Here is a 25,216-nt window from a genome sequence, read left to right on the forward strand (position 1 = left end):
AGGGTCTCACTGAGGTGCTGAGAGCTGTGCTGAGTTGCTGAGGCTGGCCAAGAACCTGCAATCCTTCAGTCTCAGTCTCCCAAGAATTGGGGTTATAGGTGTGTGTCACCATTCCCAGCTAGCACTTGACTTTTGAGTACCTGGAGAGAGACCTAACTGGGTTATGAGTATTCCGTCAAAAATCCAGGCATTGATAGAAAAAGAGCTTAAATTTTCTATTTCAAAAATAACTTCTTTATAAAAATCAAGAGCTGTGACCTGGCAAGTTATTGGCATGTAGTTTATGCCACTAGTGGTAGAGCAGAATGCTGTGTGATTGGATCAGAGCAATTCCCACCAAAAAGAAAAGAAAAGCATGCCCGGCGCGGTGGCGCACGCTTGTAATCCCAGCATTTGGAGGCGGAGACCGGAGGATCGCGGTTCGTGGACAGCCTCAGCTACTTAGTGAGGCCCTCTGCAACTCAGTGAGACCCGGTTTCAAAATAAAGAATAAAAAAATAGGGTAGGGGGTGTAGCCCAGAGGTTGAATGCCCCTGGGTTCCATCCCCAGACCCGCAAAAAAAAAAAAAAAAAAAAGAAAAGAAAAACAATTTCATAAACTGGAAAGCCAGAAAACTCCTGGGCAGTGGGATTAGTGCTCGCCTGCAGTGCATTTCTGAGACTTGCTGGGCTTTGTGTCCCCCACCTCTGGGCCACCATGAAATCCCCCAGGAAGAATAGAGGGAACCCTTAAAGTTTGAGAGACCCTGGAGCAGAAAGGACAGAGGAGACTGAGTAGATGCAGGTAACATAGCCCTGAGGGCAGCAGGCAGGTTGTAGACATGGGCAACAGACACTGGCTTCAGCAGGGACCAGCCAGAGAGATGCCCTCAGCGAGTAACAGGACAACACGAGGTGCCTGTCCTTGCCCAGTGCCCGGCATTACAGAGGCATGCTCCCGCACCCTCCAACGACAGGGTGAACCCTGATTTTTGCCTTAGCAGTTAATCCAAAAGAGATCGTTTGGTCAAGAGTCCCTGGTTTGAGAATATGAAGTCTTCCAACGCCTTTGGAGAGACAGAGTGCTTGAGAGTGAAGTCATTTCCATTATGGAAAGATATAAACCGTTGTATCTCCTCACATCAAATATCCACAGCCTGGCAAAAATTTACCAATAACTTTAAGTAGAGCCAAAATGGAAACTTTTATTGGAATGAAATCCAACCTTTGTTATATAGGATGTGTTCTTATCCACTACGGTTCAAAAAAAAAAAAATCCATTTTGTAGGCTTTATTTTTAAAGCACGTTTTTGTTTCTTTAAAGAAAACACTCTGTGTTATTACAGTTCTATTTTATTTTACAGAGTGCTATTACAGAATGTTTTCTCTTTTAGGCCAAGGAAAAAGTAAATTTTACAGATCAATTCTGTGATGATATATGTATTTTATAGTAGGAAACTTTCCCCCTTCATCAGACATGATCTTTTTTATTTAAAGCTGTTATCTTTCATCACAAATCTTGGAAAAAATCTTAATATAAGAGATGAGCCGAGTGTGGCGCCACACAGTTGTAATCCCAGCATTTGGGAGGCTGAGACAAGAAGATCGCCGTTCAGGGACAGCCTCAGCTACTTAGTGAGGCCCTTAGCAACCCCAGTACAGCAAAATAAAAATAAAAGAGAGATGAGCCGAGCATGGTGCCACACACTTGTAATCCCAGTACTTGGGAAGCTAAGATGAGAGGATCGTGTTTTGTGGCCAGCCACAGCTACTTAGTGAGGCCCTCTGCAACTCAGTGAGACCCTGTCTCAAAATAAAGAATAAAAAATAGGCCTGGGGTTGTATCTTGGAGGTAGAATGCCCCTGGGTTCCACTCCAGAACCACAAAGAGAGAGGGGCGGAGAAGAGAGAGAGAGAGAGAGAGAGAGAGAGAGAGAGAGAGAGAGAGAGAGAGAGAGAGAGAGAGAGAATCTTTTATTTACCCAGGGAAAGGAACCCACCATCACTTTTTTGGATGTCATATCAGCACCAGTAGAAGGTGATCACCTGCTCAAGTCTCCGGGCTCAGTTTTATGGTCTGGTCTACAGGTGGGAGTTCTGTAGCTTTGCATGCAATCTATTTCTTTTTTGCTCCTTCAGAAAACAAAAACAAAAAACCAAAACTAAACAAACAAAAAACAAGGGGGCTGAAAAAGATGTTCTCCAAGTCAGTGCTTCAGACCACTTGAATATGTGTTATTTTTTTCTTTCTTTTTTTTTTTTTTTTTTTTTTTGGCGGTACTGGGGTTCCTGGAAGCCCTTCCACCTCCGGGCTACACTCCCAGACCTGTTTTTACATTTTTATTTGGAAACAGGGTCTCCTAAGCCAGCGCACGCGACTGGCTTCGAACCTGCGCGATCCTCCTGTCTCTGCCTCCCAAGCGCGGGGATTACAAGCGTGCGCCACCATGCCCGGCTTATTTTTTTCTTTCTTTCTTTCTTTTTTTCAGAGCTGGGGATTGAACTGGCAGAGGCCTACCATGCAGAGGCAGGTCTAGGCTTTGAGAAATTATACTCTGAGGGAGGAAGCAGCCCATTCCTAAAATGCCTTGTTTCTATAGCTCTTGTATGTATTCAGAATACAGCTAACCCTCCATATTCACAAATTCCAGATCCATGGATTCAACATGGATCTGAATTTTTTTTTTTTTTTTTTTTTTTAGGTACTGGGGATGAACTCAGGGGTATACTACCTTGGAGCTATACCTCCAGCCCCATTTTCTTATTTGAAACAGGGTCTCACTAAGTTGTAGAGGGCCTCACAAGTAGCTGAGGCTGGCCACAAACCTGTGATCCTCCTGTCTCAGCCTATCAACTACTGGGATTAAAAGCATGTGCCACCATGCCTAGCTTGAGATTTTAAGTGGCATCTATACTAGACATGTTTAGCCTTTTTTTCTTGTCATTATTCTCTAGACAACATATTATACTAATTATTTATGTATTATTTATATTTTCTTACACATTACATGTAATCTAGAAATAATGTAATATATATGGGAAGATATGCATAGGTTATACAAAGATATGTCATTTTATATAAGGGACTCCATCATTCCTAGTTTTGGGGACCTACATGGGTCCCCATTTCTTTAGATGCTGAGAAACAACTGAATTATTCATCATTCACATTTAAAAATACATTTGACGCCAGGAATGGTGACTCACACTTGTAATCCCAGCATTTAGGAGGCTGAGACTGGAGGATCACGGTTCATGGACAGCCTCAGCTACTTAGTGAGGCCCTTTGCAACTCAGTGAGACCCGGTTTCATAATAAAGAAGAAAAAATAGGCTGGAGGTATAGCTCGGAAGTAGAATGCCCCTGGGTTCCATCCCCAATACTGCAAAAATAAATAAATAAATAAATAAAATAAAATAAAAATACATTTTAAGCTGGGTGTGGTGGCACACACTTGTAATCCCAGTACTTGGGAGGCTGAGACGGGAGAATAGCAGGTTTGTGGACAGACTCCGTGGCTTATTGAGGCCCTCCACAATTTAGTGAGTTCCTGTTTCAAAATAAAGAATTAAAATTAGGACTGGGGGTGTAGCTCAGAGGTAGAATGCCCATAGGTTCTATCCCCAGTACCTTAAAAAATAAAATACAATAAAAATGCACTTGAAGCCAGGCATGGTGATGCATGCCTGTAATCCCAGTACTTAGGAGACAAGAGGATTATAGATTTGAGGACAGTCTCAGCAACTTAGTAAGACTCGTAGCAACCTAGTGAAACCCTGCTATAAAGAAATAAAAAAATAAAAAGGTCTAAGGTCTGGGGATATAGCTTAAAGGTGTAGCTCAGAGGTAAAAGAATGTCTCTGGGTACAATATTCAGAAACATACACACACACACACACACACACACACACACACACTTGAGACAATTATTTGAAAAAGAAAAGACTCATATTGTTCAAGTTAAGTTAATTAGGGATCGGAATCACTATTATTGATTGTGGATCACTATAAACAAATGTCTCTAACCCCATGGATCTAACCCTAGCTGCACAGTATTACTGAGAGTGTTCTTAAGACTACCAATGCTTACCAACCCTCACTCACTCTATACATATACTTATATGCACAACAAAATAACATTTAATTGGCCTGGGGAGGGACCCAAGTACCAGGTATTTCTCCAAAACTCTGTGTGTGAGTTCAATGGAGAAGGAGAGGCACCACAGGCCCCTCCAACAGTGCAGGCATTCCAGGGTAGCTGGCGTTGTTAATATTGCCCACAGCTGTCACCCATTAACTCCATGCATTCCCACGGAAAGCTTGGTTAAACTATACAACTCGCATAAACATCTCTCTTCACACCTTGTAACTCAGGGAGGGTTCTCGGCAAAGGAGATGATCTAGCTTTCTTTGATCTATTTTAGAAAAAGAAAATTATCAAATTTTAGCACACTTGGAGGCTGCAGGAAGCACATTTGCTGTAAGAGATTTTTGTCCTGTTTTCTTTTTCCTCAAGGCTCATCCAGCAAAGTCTTGTAAAGCTGGAAGAAGACGGCAGAGGCAGCCAAAGTTCCTGGAACAATTCTTTGCCAGAAGAATTCTTTGCCACAAGTCTATCCAGTGTGTCACAGGGACTTAGAAGCCAGACTATTAGGAGTTGGAATCCTGGTGACACCATTTTCTAACTATGTGACCTTGGGTAATTTTTGGGAGAGGATACTAGAGATTGAACCCAAAGGGTCTTGTACCACTGAGCTATAGCACCAGTCCTATTTTACTTTTTATTTTGAAACAGGGTCTTGCTAAATCACCCAGGATGGTCCTAAACTTGTGAAACGGGGGTTTCTTGAGAGAAAACCCGGCGAGTTCTTGTCTACGGTGAGCGAAGAATGACACCCGCAGACCTCAGGAAGGGGAGTAAAAGGTTTATTGGATGCAGCAGGGAATGGGGCAAGGGTGGCTGAACACCCCCAAAGGGGCTTGAACTCTGGGTCCAGCAGCTGCCTTCAGGACAGTACTTGAGAGTAGCCCAAGCCGAATTGCCTTCAGGTGCAGGCTGCTTTCTTCTGGAGTCCATGCGATCTGCCAGAAGGGAATAGAGAAAAGTGGCCGAACACCCCATAGGGGCGGTTGGAACTCCGGGGTCCAGTAGCTGCCTTCAGGGTCACTACCCGAGTGTTGCCCTAGCCAAGTGCCCATCAGTTGCAAACTACTTTCTCCCAGAGTCCACGCGATCTGCCAGAAAAGAGGTACAGGTCACCCCTAGGGGCCTGGTCAGCCATGATGTCCAGCAGAGGCCTTCAGGTCACTACTCAAGAGTCGCCCGAGCCACGTGCCTTCAGATGCACTCTGCCTTCTCTCAGGGCCAACACAACCTGCGAGAGAGAGAGAGAGAACAGCTCCCCAAAAGGGGAGGGGGTCCCGAGCGGGAAAGTCCCCCCTTTTGCCATCCGACTGGCCAATGCCTGACCGCTTGCAAGTCCGATTTTGGTTAGGGTGACTTTTGGGATTCCAAGGAGAATTTGCATAGGGCATTTGCAAGTCCTTTGAAGGGTCTACTTTCAGGAATGTCAGACTTGCTCGGTGGGTTTGTTGATTAGGAAACTCAGGATGGCTTTGTGAAGCTCTGGCCTTCTTATCTCTGAGCCTTTGGAGTTTCAGGCATTTGTCGCCCCTCAGGAAACTCAGGAAATTAACTTTTTCTACCAAGGCCTTTTCCCTATCTGCCTATTTCCTTTCTACCTCCTCACTTGCGAGCCTCCTATCTCGGCCTCCCAAGTTCCTGGATTATAGGCATGAGTAACCATGCCCTGCTTGGGTGATTTATTTTTCTTTCTTTCATTCATTTTTTAAATATTTATTTATTTATTTATTTATTTATTTATTTATTTTTGTGTGGTACTAGGGATTGAACTCAGGGACTTTCTAACCTTTGACATACACCTTCAGTCCTTTTTTTCTAATTTTTTTGTTTTGAAACAGGTCTTGGTAGATTGCTAAGAGTTTCACTAGGTTCCTGAGGTTGTCCTCAAATTTGCAGGCCTCCTGTCTTGACCTCCCAAGTGCTGGGATGTCAGGTGAGATCCATTATGTCCAGCATGAATAATTTCTTAATGTTTGAATTTCCTTGTTGTTAAAATAAGTTAACAATAAAGATTATTAGGTTATGAAAGTTAAAATAAGTTATTATGGATAAAGTGCTGCTTGTACCATGCTTGGTATACAGTAACAATTATTGTTATTGTACCAGAATTGGGAATGGCCTAGGAAGATTTGGGAAAGCTATGATTATTAATATATTTCAAAATAGTTGTGTCAAAATGGCGGCAGACATGGGTAAAGAAAGGACTTGATTTCTGCCTAAAACAGGCAGCTATTCCAATGTAAATTAACCTAGCTCAAAGTAATTAACCAGTCAATAGGAAAGGAGAACTAGGCCTGTCTCTATCTAAAGACAGATCTTAAGAGAGGAGAACTAGGCCTTTCTCTAAAGACAGATCTACATGATTGGATAAGCTAGCTAAGATGATAGGAGGGGTCGACCTTCATGGCGGGAGACACCTTGCCATACCTTATTGGGGGAGGTAACTTACAGGGTTAAGGGGAGGTACCTTACAGGGACGTTCACTACCTCAGAGTCACGCAAACAAGATGGAGGTCATGGGTATAAAAGGCTGAGTCCACGTGTAAGCCCTTTGGTGTATTCATTTCAAGTCACCCCTCCATGCCAGTCTGGTATGGAGCTGTATTTCTATCTCCTGTATTTCTATCTTTTCCTCTTTTTCTGTTTTTCTGTTTTTTTGTTTCTTTGGGGAGTTGTTGGGAAATTATTCCCAGGGGTCTAACAAAGATCCCTAGGGACAGTTTCCCAATCCGGAACAGTTATGATTACTGTCTACCCATGAGATAAAGAGTGGGATATTATTTTTGCTTCTTTTAGTGCTACATGCTTCAACAAGAGCATAGATTTATACAGACAATAATAAGAAGCGTCCTGTGGCTGCTTGCAGGGCGGGGGAAATTGAAGGCAGAAAAGTCCACTGAGCTAGTGAAGAGTTTAAACAGGGTTTGCAAAGATCTTACTTTTGCTCAAGCTACCAGAATTTCTTTGCCCTGCTTCTACAGAGGATCCCACCACAACATTTGCATCTGCAATTCCTGATTTTCCTGAAGCAACGAAGAACTCTCAAATCACTCGTATTTTCTTTTCTGCCCTAAGAGGATGACAATTGGAAAGAATCTTGACATCTTCTGGCAACTCCCAGCCAGATACAGCCCTGGTGTAGTTTTATTTCTCGCTTAAATCTTTTTAATAGGCATTTATATAATCTGAGTCACGTTGTAGATTTACCTTCTAGTTCCCTGGAAATGCCAAAATCAAAGCGAGAGCAGAGCCGCTGGGAATAATGTCCTAAATCAGCCTGGAACCGCGGGGATGCCCCTGGGTACCAGGAGAACTTCTGGGAACTGAGGGAAGTTGTTAGGCTATGTCTAAGTACAGCATGAGTTTAGGGCCAAAGGGTTTACTACTAAGAGTTGCGGTTTGGACAGATATGCAGAGTGTGAATATTTATACAGATTGTGGCTAATGCTCATATAGTTTCCCAATGTTAAAGTTAGAATATGTAAAACTAGGTAGCCTGACTCTGAGCTTCTACTTAACAAAAAGACAAAAAACACTCTTAAGCAAGATAAATATATTCCTTCCAAATGATAAGTGAGAGTTACTTTGGAAGTGGAGTTAAAGCGATGTAACTTCTAAACTTAATTCTTTCTCAATCTGAGGACAACCATTTAACATTTAAATTTCTTTTCCCCAAAAAATAAGTAGTAGCAACAAACTGTCATTCATCCAGATGCAAAAAAATGCTAATTGATAAGGTGGGCATGGTGGTGCAAGCTTGTAATCCCAGCATTAGAGGCTGAGACCTGAGGGTCATGGTTCCCAACAGCCTCAGCTACTTAGCAAGGCCATTTGCAACACAGTGAGACCCTGTTTCAACAATAAAAAGACTAAAAAATAGGGCTGAGGTTGTAGCTCAGGTACAATGCCCCTGGGTTCCATCCCCAGTACAAAAAAAAAAAAAAAAAAAAAGCTAATTGAGTGCCTACTGCATGCCAGCCCTGTGGGTTTAGGGTTTTTTTGTTTTGCTTAGTTTGGTTTGGTGGTTCTGGGGATGGAACCCAGGGGCATTCTACCTATAAGCTACACCCTCAGCCATATATATATATATATATATATATATATATATATATATATATATATATATATATATATATATATATATATATATATATATATATTACCGGTATTGAGAATGGCCTAGGAAGATTTGAGAAAGCTATGATTATTGATATATTTCAAAAATTGGGTGAGGGGCAAATCTGTGCAAGAACTTTGGTTTCTGCCTAAAAGCAGGCAACTATTCCAATGTAAATTAACCTAGCTAAAAGTAAATAACAAGTCAATAGGAGAGTCAAACTAGGCCTTTCTCTATCTAAAGACTTTTAACAGATTTTTAACATTGTTCTTTCCTGAAAGAGTCCTGGTTTTTCTCCCACCCTTCTGGCCACATTTTCTCAGGCTTTGTGCAAGATCCTTTACACCTACTCAACCTCTAATATTAGTATTTCTCAGGGATTGCTCCACAAAATATATCTTTCTTTCTCTTTGAATTCTTTTCTTATGGATCTCATTCATTCCCAGATATTCAAATACTGTTTATAAGAACATATCATACTGATAATTCCCCAAATGGGTAGATGTTGGCCAAAGGATAGAAAGTTTCAATTAGAATGAAACTTTCTATCCTTTGGCCAACAGCTGCTGTACAGCAAGGTGACTATAGATAATAACAATGTGTTGTAGCTGGGGTGGTGCATGCCTGTTACCCCAGGCATTTGGGAGGTTGAGGCAGGAAAATCACAAGTTCAAGGCCAGCCTAGATAACATAGAAGCAACAACAATCATAATAATGTATTGTGTACTTGAAAACAGTGATGAGTGTAGATCTTAAATGTTCTCACCACACATGCAAAAAACTTAGGTACATGAGGTACATGAGATGCAAAGCCGGGCGTGGTGGCGCACACTTGTAATCCCAGCATTTGGGAGGCTGAGACAGGAGGACTGAGGTTCGCTGCCAGCCTCAGCTACTTAGCGAGGCCCTTTGCAACTCAGTGAGACCCTGTTTCAAAATAAAAATAAAAAAAACAGGGCTGGGCATGTAGATCAGAGGTAGAATGCCCCTGGGTTCCATCCCCAGGACCACAAGATAAGAAAAAAAAAAAAAAAAAAAAAAGGAGGAAAAACAAAATTTAAAAAGGACTTAGTGAAATTAGAAGGCAGACCAGAGGGAGGAGAGGGGAAGAACAAGGGAGGTACTGGGGAATTAAATTGACTGAATATGTTACATGCATGTGCAATTGTATCATAATGAATTCTACTATTATGTGTGATCATAATGCACCAAATAAATAAAAAAATCTACTCTCTTAACAACTTTTATGTATATAATACCCTGGCCTAGGAAAACACAATCCCAGCCATATGTCCAGTGATCCTTCCCCAGCAGCTGTGTCCCGCCTCTGAACATGGTTGCAGAGCTTAACATGTGAGCTAAATCCAAACCACAACAAATACTGTATATGTAATTGGTTAACACAGACACCGATTCAGAATAACCACGACAGGCTAGAACATCATACAGCAATTCTTTTTCAGTACTACAGATGAAACCCAGGGGCATTCTACCTCTGAGCTACACCCCTAGCCTTATTTTTTATTCTTTATTTTGAAACAGGGTTTCACTGAGTTGCAAAGGGCCTCACTAGGTAGCTGAGGCTTTCCAAGAACTGTGATCCTCCTGTCTCAGCCTCCCAAATGCTGGGATTATAAGTGTGCACCACCATACACGGCTCAGTCATTTCAAAAATCATAATTTCAACAAATATTACCTGTTAATGAGCCTCTGGATAGGAAATTATGGGCTTTATGTCCATTCTAATTCAACAGATCTGAGTATATAGTTAATTACAACTACAAACTTGGTTTGAAAAAACTGTGGTTAATTTTAAGCTCGCTTAGCTTAAGTATGAATAGGACTATAATATCCAGAACACAAAAAATAATAAACCCCACATCACTCTGCAGTGATGAGATAATAGCTTGTGTGTTATATTCTGGAAAGAATTGTAGAAAAAAGCAGACTATATCCTGGAAGAATTGACCAAGTGGTGGGGGATCTGGCAACGTGCAGGCTGGAAGGGGTTCTGGGGATGTGTAAGCCAATGTGGGAAGAACTGGGCTTCCTGTCTTCCCTGCTGCCCCGGTGCAGACTTAAGACCACATGGCTGGGACCAAGGGGAGAGGGAACAGAGTGGGCTCCCACTCAAGAGGAGCGACCGAGAGGCACATTCTCTCTCTCTTTTTTCTCCCCTTCCCCTCCTTTCTTCCTTCCTCCTCCTTGTCTCCTCCTCCTCTTCTCTCTAGCTCACTTGCTCTCTCTCTCTCTCTCTCTCTCTCTCTCTCTCTCTCTCTCTCTCTCTCTCTCTCTCCATACCTTCCATCCATCCATCCAGGCTGGTCTTTTTGTTTTGTGGTACTGGGGATTGAACCCAGAGGCATTTTACTTCCGAACTACTCCCCAGCCTTATTTATTTATTTATTTACTTTTGAAACAAGGTTTACTAGGTTGCTGGGAAGTCTCACTATATTTCTGAGGCTAAACTTGAACCTGTGATCCTCCTGTGTCAGCCTCTCAAGTACTGGAATTCCAGGCATGCAGCAACACACCCACTCAGGCTGGTCTTTAAGACCAGGCTGCATTGCTTTTCATCAGGGAATTTTCTTTTCTTTTCTTTCCTTTCCTTTTTTTTTTTTTTTTTTTTTTTTTTTTTTGGTGGTGCTGGGGATGAAACCCAGTGGCATTCACCTCCAAGCTACACTCCCAGCCCTACTTTTTATGTTTTTTGAAACAGGTTCTCACTGAGTTAAGGAGGGCCTCACTAAGTAACTGAGGCTGGCTGGGAACCTGTGATCCTCCTGTCTCAGCCTCCCAAATGCTAGAATTATAAGCGTGCACCACCATGCCCAGCTTTCATCAAAGATTTTGAAAAAAGAAAGGATTTGCCCAGCTAGTAAAGCTGGTTTAGATGAATAGTGTTGTTCCTTCCAAACCTAATCTTATACAATTTATTTACAAATTATTAATACAAGGAGTTAAATCATATGGACACCAGCCCCATACAGTGTATTTAGTTTTATAAATGTGAGGTGAGGCAGAAGGTGCCCAGGGATGTCTTGTCTCACTATTTACCTTTTGTAGCAATTGTTTTGATTCCGTCACTACTGCAACCAGGCTGGAATTTCTGTCTGGTTTTACTCCATTAGCGGAGCAGCTAAGAGTCTGAGCTTAGAGAAAAACCATCTATGCTTGGATTGGAGTTTTACCAGTGTGAATTCAAAATACCTTACTTAACCTTCAAGCCTCAATTTCTTTTTTTTTAAGTTTTTTTAAAGTTTCTTTGAAATTTTAAGTTTAAATTTTTTTTTTTTTACTTTTTTTGGTGCATTATAATGATACCTAATAGTCAAAATCTTGTGATCTGTTTATACTCACAACATAATGAGGTTAGTTCTATCCCTAGTACCTCCTTTTTCTCTCTCCTTTATCTCCTTCCTCTACTCTATGGGTCTCCCTTCAGTTTTCTTTTTCTTAAATAAATTTTTATTGGTGCATTGTAGTCATACATCTCTATGAGATTAAAAAACACTTGTGGAGATATACATGCACACATCACCCAATCAGTCCCTACCCAATCACTAGCCCATTCCCTCCCCCTCCCTCCTACCCATGCTTGGCTTCCTGATTGACTCTGATATGTTTAAGTACATCATGTGCTTTAAAGAGTTTCCTTTCTCCTCCCTCTTATCCCCTCAGATATGTCACCTTCATTGCTCCTCTATAGGGTCCCTTCTTCATCTAGAATTCTTCCCATTACCTATTTCTCCCTAATATTTTGCACATTAAGAAAAGCATCTGATTTCTTAATTTTTGTGACAGTTCACTGTAAATGCCATAATTTTGTTCTCCTTATGGCTGGGCAAAATTCCACTGTGTACATATCCCATAGTTTTGAAATCCACTCATCCATTGAAGGACATCTGGGCTGGTTCCACAGTTTGGCAAAGGTGAACTGTGCAGCTATGAACATGGTTGTTCATTCATTAGTTTGGTATTTTGGTTTTCATTCTTTTTGGTAGATACCCAGAGGTGGTATTGCTGGATCATGTGGTAAGTTCGTTTTCCTTCTTCTGAGGATCTTCTATACTGTTCTCCAAAGTGGTTGCACCAACTTGCAATCCCACCAACAATGTATTAGAGCTTCTATTTCTCCACACTTATTCCCACTTACTGAAAACCTGAATGCCAGAAGGTGAGTAACTTTGACAGGATGATCCACTCACAACCACTTTTTAAAAAAAATAGAGGTCACTTGGGTCTGGAAATCTGGTGAGAGATTAGGTGAGGCAGCGGCAGCTTCTATTGCTTCCTGGCCACACAGTTGAAGAAACCTGCTGGCCCTTTGCTGTGAAGCAGGCCCCACTGCCAGGCCTGCCATGCAATAAGTTCCAGGCTTGGCCTCTCTGGCTCCAGACCCGGCCTCTCTGCCCTGCAGGCTCTGGTTCCTGTCACTGTGGGCATGATGTTTACAGAGAAAATAGCACATGTCATTTGCAGAAGCTGGGAGCCCAGTTCCCTAGCAGCAATGGATTTTATCTCCCCACTGAAAGCGGAGGCTCACAGCCTCACCATGGAGAGTGGTATCTGCTACTCCAAGCACACCCTCACCTCCAGTGCAACGTAGAGGAACACAGCGGCCATGAGCTGAGTTCTCCTAGGACACTAGGTCAGTGAATCAGCCCAGCAATATGGGCAGGGCTCCCTCCAATTTGCCCCGGACATCTTTCTTACATAGTATGTTGTCCAGAATTCCTGCACATGTGTGGCAAGAACAGTCTACTTTTGGGGAGATGTTTTCAAAAATTTAAGGTGGATTGGATTGGATCTGTCTGCCTGTCCTGAATACTGGCGTAGCTACCGCCATCTTGGTCCGTCTCCACAAAAACTTTTTCTTACATAGTATGTTGTCCAGAGTTTCTGAGCATGTGGGGCAGGAACAGTCTACTTTTGGAGAGATTTCTTCAAAAATTCAAGGTAGATTTGGTTGAATCTGTCTGCCTCTCCTGAATACTGGCTGCTGCTGCCGCCGCCTTCTTGGTCTCTCCTAGAGTATGTTGTTAAGTATGCCTGTGCATGTGGGGCAGGAGCAGCCTGCTTTCTGATCTGTTCTGGGATATCCCTCCAAAAATCACTTTTCTTGCAGTGGCTGGTGCTGCACTGCAGTCTTGCCTCTAATTCCGCCATTTTCCACTCTCTCTCCTATATTTCAGATAGGAGGAAGTCATGACTGGAATGTTTCTGTGTGTTGTCTCAGTCAGCTATTAAATCAAAATCTGTTGTCCAGGGTTTCTCAGGGGGATGCATGTCCTATTCGGCTGCTACTAACCATCACTGCTGCGGTTGTGGTCGCCGCTGCAGCTGCAACTGCAGCCGCCCTCATCTTCCTCCCTCTTCAATATTTTTTAATAAAAGAAAACAGTACGTGTCTTTTGCAGGCATTGGGGGCCCAAGTTCTTAGTAGCAATGTGTTTTATCTCCCTGCCAAGAGCAGAGGTCCACAGCTTCACCACAGGGAGCGGGTTCTGCTGCTCCGAGCACACCCAGCCTCAGCGCTGCGCAGAGGAGTGCGGCGGCCAGGAGCGCCCTTGGCTCCTGGCATGCGTGGCTCCAGCCGACCTGACTATGCAGGGCTCCATCTGACGCGCCCCGAACATTTTTCTTACATACTACGTTGTCCAGAGTTCCTGAGCATGTGGGGCAGGTGCAGTCTATTTTGGGGGAGATTTCCTCAAAAGTTCAGGGTGGATTAGAATGAATCTACCTGCCTCTCCCCGATACTGGCTGCTGCCGCCACTGCCATCCCGACCCTCCTCTCCCTTCAGTTCTCATGAGAACCCTTTTTTCTATCTAGCTTCCACATATGAGAAAAAACATGACTCTTGACTTCCTGAGTGTCTTAATCTCACTTAACATGATATTCTCCATTTCCATTTATTTCCCCCCAAAATGGCAGGATTTCATTCTTCTTTAAGGCTGAGTAAAACCCCCTCCAGTGTGTATCTGTATCACGTGTTCTTTATCCATTCTTCTGTTGATGGACACCTATCAAGCCTCAATTTACATATTTTTGGGGGGGCACTAGAGACTGAACCCAGGGGCATTCTACCTTCAAGTGACAAACCCAGCTCTATTTTATTCTTCATTTTTAAAAAAGGTCTCACTGAACTGCAGAGAACCTGTGATCCTCCTGCTCCGGATGGGTGCGTAGCCAGGAGAAACTTGAAGGGAAATACACTAAGACTTGTGTACATGTTTGTTTATGTGACTTTGAACCTCACTATGATGTATAATTACAATGTACCAATAACAATATAAATAAATGAAAATCAAACATATCATTTATTATATTAAGAAGCTTTATGACTGGTTGAGGTCGAACAACCTAAAAGCCAAATTTTATTTAGGATAAATCAATGTCCTTAAAATTCAAATTTCTGAAAGGAAAAAAACCCTCAAATCCTATTCTAATTCTTATGACTCTTGTGAGATTATATTTAAACACATTTTGACTGATGGGAAATTTATACTTTTTTTCCCCTTTCAGTTAGGGATGGGAAAACATGAGTCAAGAATTAACGTGAATAGCTCTGTATGTGGTACCTAAAACCATCCTCAAGTGTTAATTGAAGTGTTCCACAGAACACTGAATCAAAATGAAAATTCATCACACACATAAATGCTTATGCACACCTTATGAAAACCAGAATTAGATGTATAAACTTTCAAAACTTGTATTTCATTTGATTCAGTTTCTCCTTTCAGTTGGATATCCTTATTTGTCAGACTGCTCGCTACAGAATATAAAAGCAAAACAACATAGACAACTACTGAAGAATAAAGAGAACTTTATTTCCTTTTATTTTTTTTTTATTTTTTATTTTTGCGGGTCTGGGGGTGGAACCCAGGTGCATTCTACCTCCGAACTACACCCCCTGCCCTATTTTTTATTCTTTTTATTTTGAAACAGGGTCTCACTGAGTTGCTGAGAGCCTCACTAAGTAGCTGAGACTGGCTTCAAACCGGTGCAATCCTCCTGGCTCAGCCTCCCAAGAGCAGGGATTACAAGAATGTGCCATCATGCCTGGCTTTAGTTTTTAATCTTGAAGAATGATGATTTTAGCTGGATCTAGAGTTAGAATGAATAAATTAGCAACTGTGATTAAACTATTGACACATCTTGGCCAATTTTTTTAACAAACATCATATTCAGTGTATGGGAGCAATTAGACATGAAATATGTAAGTTTTTAATTTTTCCAAGCCTTCAGTAACACATCACTTTCATAAAATGAAACCATAGCCAGGCATGGTGGTGCAAGCTTGTAATCCCCGCACTTGGGAGGCTGAGACAGGAGGATCGCACGGGTTCGAAGCCAGCCTCAGCTACTTAGTGAGGCTCTCAGCAACTTAGTGAGACCCTGTTTCCAAATTTTAAAAAATTTAATTTAATTTAAAAAGGTCTAGGAGTATAGCCCGGAGGTAGAAAGCCTCTGGGTTCCACCCCCAGTACCACCAAAAAAATTAAAAAATAAAAAATAAAATGAAACCATATTGCACTGAACTTAATCTGCTTTAGTCATATGCCTGTACCACTAACATCAACAAAGTTTATTCATTTTAGTTTATTGACTGGCATCTGGGTGTTCAGAGGCAGAGGAGAAAGTCATCATTAATAATGCCTAAGCTATTAAGTGATATTCACAAAACTGAGGCTATATAGAGAGATTTCTCTCTTTATCTATCTATATCTCTCTATAGATATCTATAAACATAGATATATCTACCCATAAAGATAAATATCTATAGATATATATGCATTACTGAGACAAATTAATAAACTATCATAAGATAAAAATTGCTTCATTATCTCATAAATTATTTAACTTTTGCTGTATGGACTTTAGCACAGATAGGTAGATAAATAGATCTATAGATTATAGGTAGATAGATAGATAAAGAAGAGAGAGAAAATGAATGTTGGGCACAGCTGTTCTTGTAAGTCTGGCCTTTTTTGGCCTTTTTTTTTTTACAGTTATGAAACCCTTTGACAGCCTAAAATATGGATCTAACTCCCAGGGAAATGAATATATACATATGCGCCTTTCATTTTGTCTACCTAGATTATGAATCCCAAGTCAAAAATTCCTCTTAAGATACACAGTACTCATGAAATGGAGGTCCACATAAGCAATTACATGCCCTGTACACAACAACCACTACATGCAGTGTCAGTATTCAGTCTCTCACCTACCTTGGACATGGGTGGGTGGAGTGTGGTCCCGGGTTCTAATTACCTTTCATTTAATCCTCTTAAATGTTCTGGGATCTCTCTGGGATTCAGGATCAGAGAATGTTAGACCATTAAACCAAAGACAAAACCAGGTTCCTGATATAACAAATATTTCCAACTCTTCTTATTACTATCAGAAAGTAGTAATGACAATCTAAACAACTTAAAAACACAGGAAACAGGAAACCATTCAATGTGTTAAATTCCATACAGCAAAAGTTAAATATGGACGGGCGTGGCGGCACACGCTTGTCATCTCCACGCTTGGGAGGCAGAGACAGGAGGATCACGCAGGTTTGAAGCCAGCCGCGCTGGCTTAAGAGACCCTGTTTCCAAATAAAAATATAAAAAATAGGTGTCTGGGAGTGTAGCTCAGAGGAACCCCAGTACCAGCAAAAAAAAAAAAAAAAGTTAAATATGGGTGAGATAATAAAGTATTACTTTATCAAATTAATTTGTATCAGTAATGCACACAGAGACACATTCATATACACACACAAGTACACATAAACATATAGGAAAATAAATAGCAAGATCTAAAATCACATTAACCAAGCAGAATATATGTTGGTATGCATTTTTAATATTATTAACCATTAGGACTTTGTCTTTCTTTAAAATATATCAAGATTTGAAGCCAGGCTTGGTGGTGCACACTTGAATCCTAGTACATGGGAGGCTGAGACAGGAGGATCACAGGTTAGTGGCCCAGCTCAGCTACTTAGTGAGCCCCTCTGCAACCTAGAGAGACCCTGCTTCAAAATAAAGAATAAAATATCGGGCTGGGAGTGTAAATTGAAGGTAGAATGCCCTAGGGTTCAATCCCTAGTATCACAAAACATTAATTAATTGATTGTTTAAAAAAAAAATACCAAGATTTGAAAATCCAAAATCATAAAACATGAATCTGTAGGTAAGCTTTTTTTTTTTTGCGGGTCTGGGGATGGAACCCAGGGGCATTTGACCTCCGAGCTACACCCCCTGCCCTATTTTTTATTCTTTATTTTGAAACCGGGTCTCACTGAGTTGCAGAGGGCCTCACTAAGTAGCTGAGGCTGTCCGCGAACCGCGATCCTCCAGGTCTCAGCCTCCTGAATGCTGGGATTACAAGCGTGCACCACCACGCCCGGCTCTGTAGGTGAGCTTTTTAACAGAGAGCAATTTTTATTTTTTTAAAAAAGGCACACAATGTTTTCTTCAACTAGAAGTTTCATCTATTTAACTGCCTGTCATAGAAAGAGAGATAAGTAGATAGATTACATAGATAGATAGATGATAGGCATTTACCTATAAAATTATTCATTCAGAAACCATGAAATGTGAGCCAGGCGTGGTGGCACACATTTGTAATCCCAGCATTCTGGAGGCTGAGACCAGAGGATCGCGGTTCGTGGACAGCCTCAGCTACTTAGTGAGATCCTCTGCAACTCAGTGAGACCTTGTTTCAAAATAAAGAATAAAAAATTGGGCAGGGGGTGTAGCTCGGAGGCCAATGCCTCTGGATTCCATCTCTAGACCTGCATAAAAAAAAAAAAAACATGAAATGTAATTATATATATATTTGGTACTGGGTATGGAACTCAGGGGCATTCAGCCTCAGAGCTACACCCCTAGCCCTATTTTTAATTCTTTACTTTGAAACAGGGTCTCACTGAGTTGCAAAGGGCCTCACTAAGTAGCTGAGGCTGTTAGAGAACCATGATCTTCCTGTCTCAGCCTCCCGAATGCTGGATTACAAGTGTGCACCACTATGCCTGATTCAAATGTGCTTTTAAATATATATTATTAAAGGGAAAAATATCCCCATTTAAAGAATATACTTGGGAGCCATAAAATCATTATTTTCTCTAGTTAACAAAAAAAAATTACACATAATTTCCAGGGCAGAGACCCACAGTAAAGGAAGAGGCTGAATGCTCAAATTTCCTATATTCCCAGTGGGCACAGAAAACTTCTATTTTACGAAGTTAGGATTAGAGCAAGTGTTAACAAAATAAAGTCAGCTACACATTTTTTAAAAACTGCCCTCCTACTAGTCTATTAAGGGAGCAAGGGAATTCCTAGAAATAACTCTGAAATTCTTTCCCACCAATTCTGGATTTAAATTCTTTTTACAATGCACGTTTGACATTAATTATGAGGAGGAGAGTAATGCAAGGGAAGCAATAAGCAATGGGATTATTGTGTGTAGGAATTATTTTGCTTATGAGTTCCATTATGAGCAATATATATTAATTTTATGTTCTCAGTTAGACTTGGTTTCTTGTTTCAGTAATTGTATTTGGGGTGATTCCTAGAATCTTGGGAAAGCACAAATAGTTTATAAAGGCAAATCATCTTATGTGTTCCTATGAGAAAAAGACCATTGTGAATTTTTGAATATAAATATAGAAATATTTTCTCTTAGGAGAAACAATTTATGAACAGAAAGTCTCTGAATTAGAGACACAGAGCTCAATCAGAAATTCCTTCCAGGAAGGCCGGGCGTGGTGGCGGCACAAGTTTGTAATCCCAGCATTTGGGAGGCTGAGATAGGAGGATCTTGGTTTGGGGACAGCCTCAGCTACTTAGTGAGGCCCTCTACAACTCAGTGAGACCCTGTTTCAAAATAGAATTTTAAAAAAATAGGGCTGGGGGTGTGGCTTGAAGGTAGAATGTCCTTGGGTTCCATTCCCAGTACAAGAAAGAAAAAAGAAAGAAAGAAAGAAAGAAAGAAAGAAAGAAAGAAAGAAAGAAAGAAAGAAAGAGAGAGAAGGGAAATTATTTCCAGGAAATAGAAGAAATGTAAGGATAAGTCAGAATCTTTTAACTAAAGAAGTTTCTAGTACTGGTTGTGTCTTCAATGATTTTTCAGAAGCCAAAGGTACGAGAGTTCTACCTTGAATCCTAGAGCTTAGAAAATTCTTTGGAAAAGAAATGGGACAGAGAAACGCCTTTTGTGAAAACACAGGTCACCTGTGGTCTAGTTACTGGGATATATTTGTGACAATTATAGAAAAAGGTAGCTTTGCTGGAAATAAAAACCACATAATCTATCATATACACAGAATGTCAATGATTAAAGACATCAAGATAAACTTTTAAATGTTTTATAGCTCTGAAAAGTACATCTTATGAAGGACCCTATAATTTGTAATACGAATTCTGAGAATTACAGACAGTTGAAAGCAAAAAGTTTTTGCAGTACCTTACTTACATACAGTGGCAGCACCTAAAACACAAATTCTCAAACAACAGGTTGCAGTTCAGTGCACCACAAAGAAATTACCTAAAATGTATTTCCCACAAATTTGTTTTTTGTTTTTTTAAAGAATCTTGCCTTTGGCTGAAAATTTTCTTTGACTTCTGACAAGAATTTGACGAGTCCTGGTTTCAAATGTTCAAGAAGAAATCTTATAACCACATCTCCGTGGTTTTCTTTGGTGACAAAAACAGTAAAGCAACGTAGCAGTCCATCAGTATCACAAAATGGATTTAAGTCAGATGACCTAGAATTACTTTCAGTTCCCTCTTTCTAATGGGTTCTTGCTTAGTTTTATTTACTATAGTCATGGTTTTATATTTTCAGAGCATCTTAGGCAATTTCCTGTACTTATAATAATTTTAAGCCTTAGTTTTATCATTGGTAACAGTAAAATAGAAAAGTCAGCTGGGTGTGAGCAACCTTAGCAACTTAGTGAGACACTGTTTCCAGATGAAAAATACAAAATTGGCTGAGGGTGTAGCTCAGAGGCAGAATGTCCCTGTTTTCAATCCCAAGTACAACAGAGAGAGAGAGAGGGAGAGAGAGAGGGAGAGGGAGAGGGAGAGAGGGGGGGGGAGAGGGAGAGGGAGAGGGAGAGGGAGAGGGAGAGGGAGAGAGAGAGAGAGAGAGAGAGAGAGAGAGAGAGAGAGAGAGAGAGAGAGAGGGAGAGAAAGAGAAAGGAGGAGGAGGAGGAGGAGGAGGAGGAGGAGGAGGAGGAGGAGGAGGAGGACAACGAGGAGGAGGACGAGGAGGAGGATGAGGACGAGGACAACGAGGAGGACGAGGACGAGGAAGACGAGGAGGAAGAGAGAGAGAGAGGGAGAGAGGGAGAGGGACGGAGGAGATACCTACCGCTCCCTCAGGTCTTCCTTCCTGGGGGTTGAGTATAACTCATTTCATAAAACATGTTGTACTTTTCCCTAAATATCTAGGAATTAATTCCAGTTTGCTGGCAACAGGTTTTTCAGTTATTCTCATCTGTACAGCTTATCATGGATTCTTTCTAAACTTTGGATCTTCAAAAGACAAAGAAAAATTCTGTCTTTTTTTCTGTCTTGTCTTGGATTTCCCATTTTTCATGTATAGAAACAAAAGATGACACTCAAAATATGAACATTCATATTAATCACATAGCCTGATAGCCTGTCCTCGTTCCCATTATCCCATAAAATTTTACCAAGCTGAAAGTTTATTTTTTTCTTTTCTTCTTTCTTTTTTTTTTTTTTTTTTTTTTTTGGTGGTACTGGGGTTCCTAGAAGCCCTTCTACCTCCGGGCTACATTCCCAGACCTATTTTATACTTTTTATTTGGAAACAGGGTCTCTTAAGCCAGCATGGCTGGCTTCGAACCTGCGCCATCCTCCTGTCTCTGCCTCCCAAGCAGGGGGATTACAAGCGTGCACCCCCACACCCGGCTGGAAGTTTCTGGTCACTTCACTTTAAAAAAAAAAAAAAATGTTGTTGTGTGGTGGCGCACGCTTGTAATCCCCGCACTTGGGAGGCAGAGGCAGGAGGATCGCGCAGGTTAGAAGCCAGCCTCACACGCTGGCTTAGGAGACCCTGTTTCCAAATTTAAAAAATGTAAAAAATAGGTCTGGGACTCTAGCCTGGAGGTAGAAGGGCTTCCAGAAACCCCAGTACCACCAAAAAAAAAAAAAAAAAATTGTTGTTTTGAAGAAAAATTGTCTTTGGGTATGGTGGCACATGCCTATAATCCCAGTACTCGGGAAGCTGAGACAGGAGGATTGCAGGTTTGGTGCCAGCCTCAGGAACTTAGCGAGATGTTCAGCAACCTATTAAGACCTTGTATCAAAACAAACAATTGAGAAAGGGCTGAGAGTATAGGTCAGAAGTAGAATGGCTCATGTTCAATCCCTAGTACTCCCCCTTCCAAATGCTGTAAGAGCTTTTTTGGTGTTGAGTGTTTGTTTGTTTATTTATTTATTTATTTATTTATTTATTTATTGTGGGTCTGGGGATGAAACCCAGAGGCATTTGACCTCTGAGCTACACCCCCTGCCCTATTTTTTATTCTCTATTTTGAAACTGGGTCTCACTGAGTTGCAGAGGGCCTCACTAAGTAGCTGAAGCTGCCCACGAACTGCGATCCTCCAGTCTCAGCCTTTCAAATGTTGGGATTATAAGTGTGCACCACCATGCCCGGCTTGTTTTTATCTTTTTAACTATCAGTTGACATCCAATCACATCCATCCACTTCGTGCCATCCCCACCCTGCCCCTCATGTAACTGTTCCTACTAAATTGTGACCTCTGGAGATACCCTGGACTTCCAGCCCATCCCCAGGGTCTGAGTTCTGGTTTACTGGTTAAGAGCCTTAGAAAAATCTCCTTAGCTAGGGGTTCCCAGTTGGGTTCACTAGTAGCATCATTTGGACAGCTTATTTTTTTTCCTTTCTTTTTTTTAAATTAAATATCCTCATCTTTTAAAAACAAGCACCCAGAGCTTGTCAACATTTTTCAAAGATTGAATACTACAAAATCATCAAATTATATGTACAAACTGTAGTACATCAAAGAGAGACAACAATAAATTGTATAGGCAATTCTACTATTATTGATCACAATTTATTTTAAAATCATAAAAAGCCAGCTGCAATCAGGCTGGACAAATATTTGATTGCACCCATGTCCCCATGGGGGATGGACAGCAGCACAGTTACACAGCGAGGAATACTTCCTCTTCCGCCTTTCTGGAAAAAAATGTTAGATAAGGCAAAGGATAGGCAGCGACCGAGTGGCAATATGAACCATGCAAGAACAACAAATAGGCCGGGCGTGGTGGCGCACGCTTGTAATCCTAGTACTTGGGAGGCTGAGACAGGAGGATTGCAATTTGCAGACAGCCTCAGCTACTTAGCGAGGTCCTTTGCAACTCAGTGAGACCCAGTTTCAAAATAAAGAATACAAAATAGGGCTGGGGGTGTAGCTCAGAGGTAGAAAACCCGTGGGTTCCATCCCCAGTACTGCAAAGAAATTTAAAAAAAAAGAAAAAGGTTCATACTTCTTTCTGGGGACTACTATCTTCATATCATTTGCAGTTGGCTGTTGAGTAACTTTTTTGTCTTCTAGATCCTTAAATTTTGATCGAAAAGAGACCATTTTCTCTTGAAGTTCTGGTGTACATAGTTCATATATATCCAACATAAGTGGAAATTTATCATCCTTAAAAACTTTAGCATTTACAGCTTCTTGTTGTTTATTGAAAAAAATCAAACTATCTGAATAGTTAAGTAAGCAGGCGCTGGCTGATCATGGAAAATTTGATATACAAAGCCTTTCTTTGTAACATTGGAGGCTGTTTCTTGATTTATTCCTGAAGTCACAACTTAAGTCCTGTAAAAAGATACTTCTCTTCCTAATTGATAAGGTAGCTGAGTTGGAGCTGATTCTCCTTTCCTTTTCTGACTTCTACAGATTCTGAGCATTTCATGGTAGTTTCGAATTCAACACCGAAGATCTGATTAGATTAAACTTTTCTTTTTAGAAGGTGTCACGGCTGAATGCAGATGAAGAATCTGACTCTTCAACAGAATCATCCTCTATGGCTTCCAATTTCTGCTGTAATATTATACTAGCATCACTTGTATCCAACACTCATCAGCATCCTGTTGAAGGTATTGTCTTTGTTCACGCTTCTCCCCAACCTGTGGGAAAGCCATGGGTAAAAACTGCAGTAGGATAATAGGTGGAAGTTTTATCCGTGGAATGGAACAAACCTGTAAGGGCTGCAATACTAGGCTGTACCGAAGTCATTTCCCAAGACACCTGCGTGCCTTTTAAAGGCATCTTTGAGTCCAGGCACAGAACAAATACACATAACTGTAGCATTCATCTAACAAGTGCTAACAAGGTTTGTCAATCCACTGGGTGATTCCAGAGCAGATGCTAACAGCTATTCTGTCCTGTCTTCCAAGAAGAGTCTTAGCAGAGGGCTCTTCTGGAAGAGCATCTGATGGTCCCATTCTGAGTAGCATCGTTCCATTTTTTTTATTTAGATGTTTTTTATTTAGATGATGGTATCATCATCCTTCAGTGTTCTTCCTTTCACCACGACTTTCTTTCTGGCCCACAGGACTCCAGTCAGTGCAAAAAGCTGCACCTTGAACACTGTCGGTGGTGGTCCTCCATATTCAATTCTATGCCTTTGAATTTCTCCTTTCTCCATTGGACAGTAACTTTCCCAGCACTCTAGGCCAGGGACAGAAACTGTTCTGCAGAGTCACGACTTAAGATGCTTCCCCATCTCTACTCTCACCCCCATCCCACCTGCCCGGTGACTCCCCACGTGACAGGCCTTCAGCCAGGTGCTACAGGAAGGCACTGCACTCCACCCTGACCCTTGCCTAGAGTGCCCAGTGCGCTGCGGGCCAGACCCAGGTGGAGGCCTCTGGCAGCTTTTTCTTTTTTCTTTCTTATTTATTTATTTATTTATTTATTTATTTATTTATTTATTTTGCGGTAGTGAGGATTGAATCCAGGGGCATTCTAACTCTGAGCTACATCCCCAGCCCTGTTTTTTATTCTTTATTTGGAAACAGCATCTCACTAAATTGTGGACGACCTCACGAAGTTGTGATCCTTCTGTCTCAGCCTCCCAAGTGTTGGGATTACAAGCGTATGCCACCATGCTCGGTCTGGGCAGCTTTTTTTTTTTTTTTTTTTTTTTTTTTTGGTGGTACTGGGGTTCCTGGAAGCCCTTCTACCTCCAGGCTACACTCCCAGACCTATTTTTATATTTTTTATTTGGAAACAGGGTCTCCTAAGCCAGTGCGCGTGGCTGGCTTCGAACCTGTGTGATCCTCCTGTCTCTGCCTCCCAAGTGCAGGGATTACAAGCTTGTGCCACCACGCCCGGCCTGGGCAGCTTTTTAACAAAGCAGAATCTTGGAGAATGGGTGGGTAATGAAGCACATAAATCTATGTTATGAAAAACTCTTTTAGGTGAGATAAATAAAAACTTGTGCTTGGGATCTTGGTTATTTTCCTAGTTTGTAAAATGCTAAATCTGAATCTGGCATGGGAGCACATGCCAATAATCCTAGTACTTAGGAGGCTGAGACAGGAGGATCACAGGTTCAAGGTCAGCTTCGGCAACTTAGCGAGGATCTCAGCATTTAGTGAGACCTTGTATCAAAATTTAAAAAAAAAATAGGACTAGGAAAAAAAATAGGACTAGGGGTTTGGCTTAGAGGTAGAATGCCCCTTGGTTTAATACCCAGTACCTCCCAACCCCCCAGAAAAACCTGAATTGTGAAAATTAAAGTAATGCATGGCAAAGTATTTTACAAATGGAAAACCTGAATACAATACAAGGAAGTATTCTTAATATTTCTGTGGGGGTTACAGTAAAAAAAAAATCAAACAAATCAACACTGACAATTGAAATGCATATAGTATAAAACCTCAAGGTATACCAGAACACAAATTTGAAAACACCTAT

At 41.3% G+C, this 25,216-nt stretch overlaps 1 pseudogene across 1 annotated transcript; it reads right to left on the reverse strand.

Moving 5' to 3' along the window:
• Positions 1-4,303: 4,303 nt before the first annotated feature.
• On the reverse strand, positions 4,304-23,965 carry LOC308271017 (ubiquitin carboxyl-terminal hydrolase 14-like; annotated as a pseudogene). The gene is made up of 3 exons: positions 23,793-23,965; positions 22,779-23,669; positions 4,304-4,394 (listed from the first exon to the last, which is right to left on the reverse strand). The product of its transcript is annotated as a ubiquitin carboxyl-terminal hydrolase 14-like (transcript).
• Between the last annotated feature and the right edge of the window lie 1,251 nt (positions 23,966-25,216).

The sequence above is a fragment of the Muscardinus avellanarius genome (genome assembly GCF_963383645.1).
Source record: "Muscardinus avellanarius genome assembly, chromosome: 12".
NCBI lineage: Eukaryota > Metazoa > Chordata > Mammalia > Rodentia > Gliridae > Muscardinus > Muscardinus avellanarius.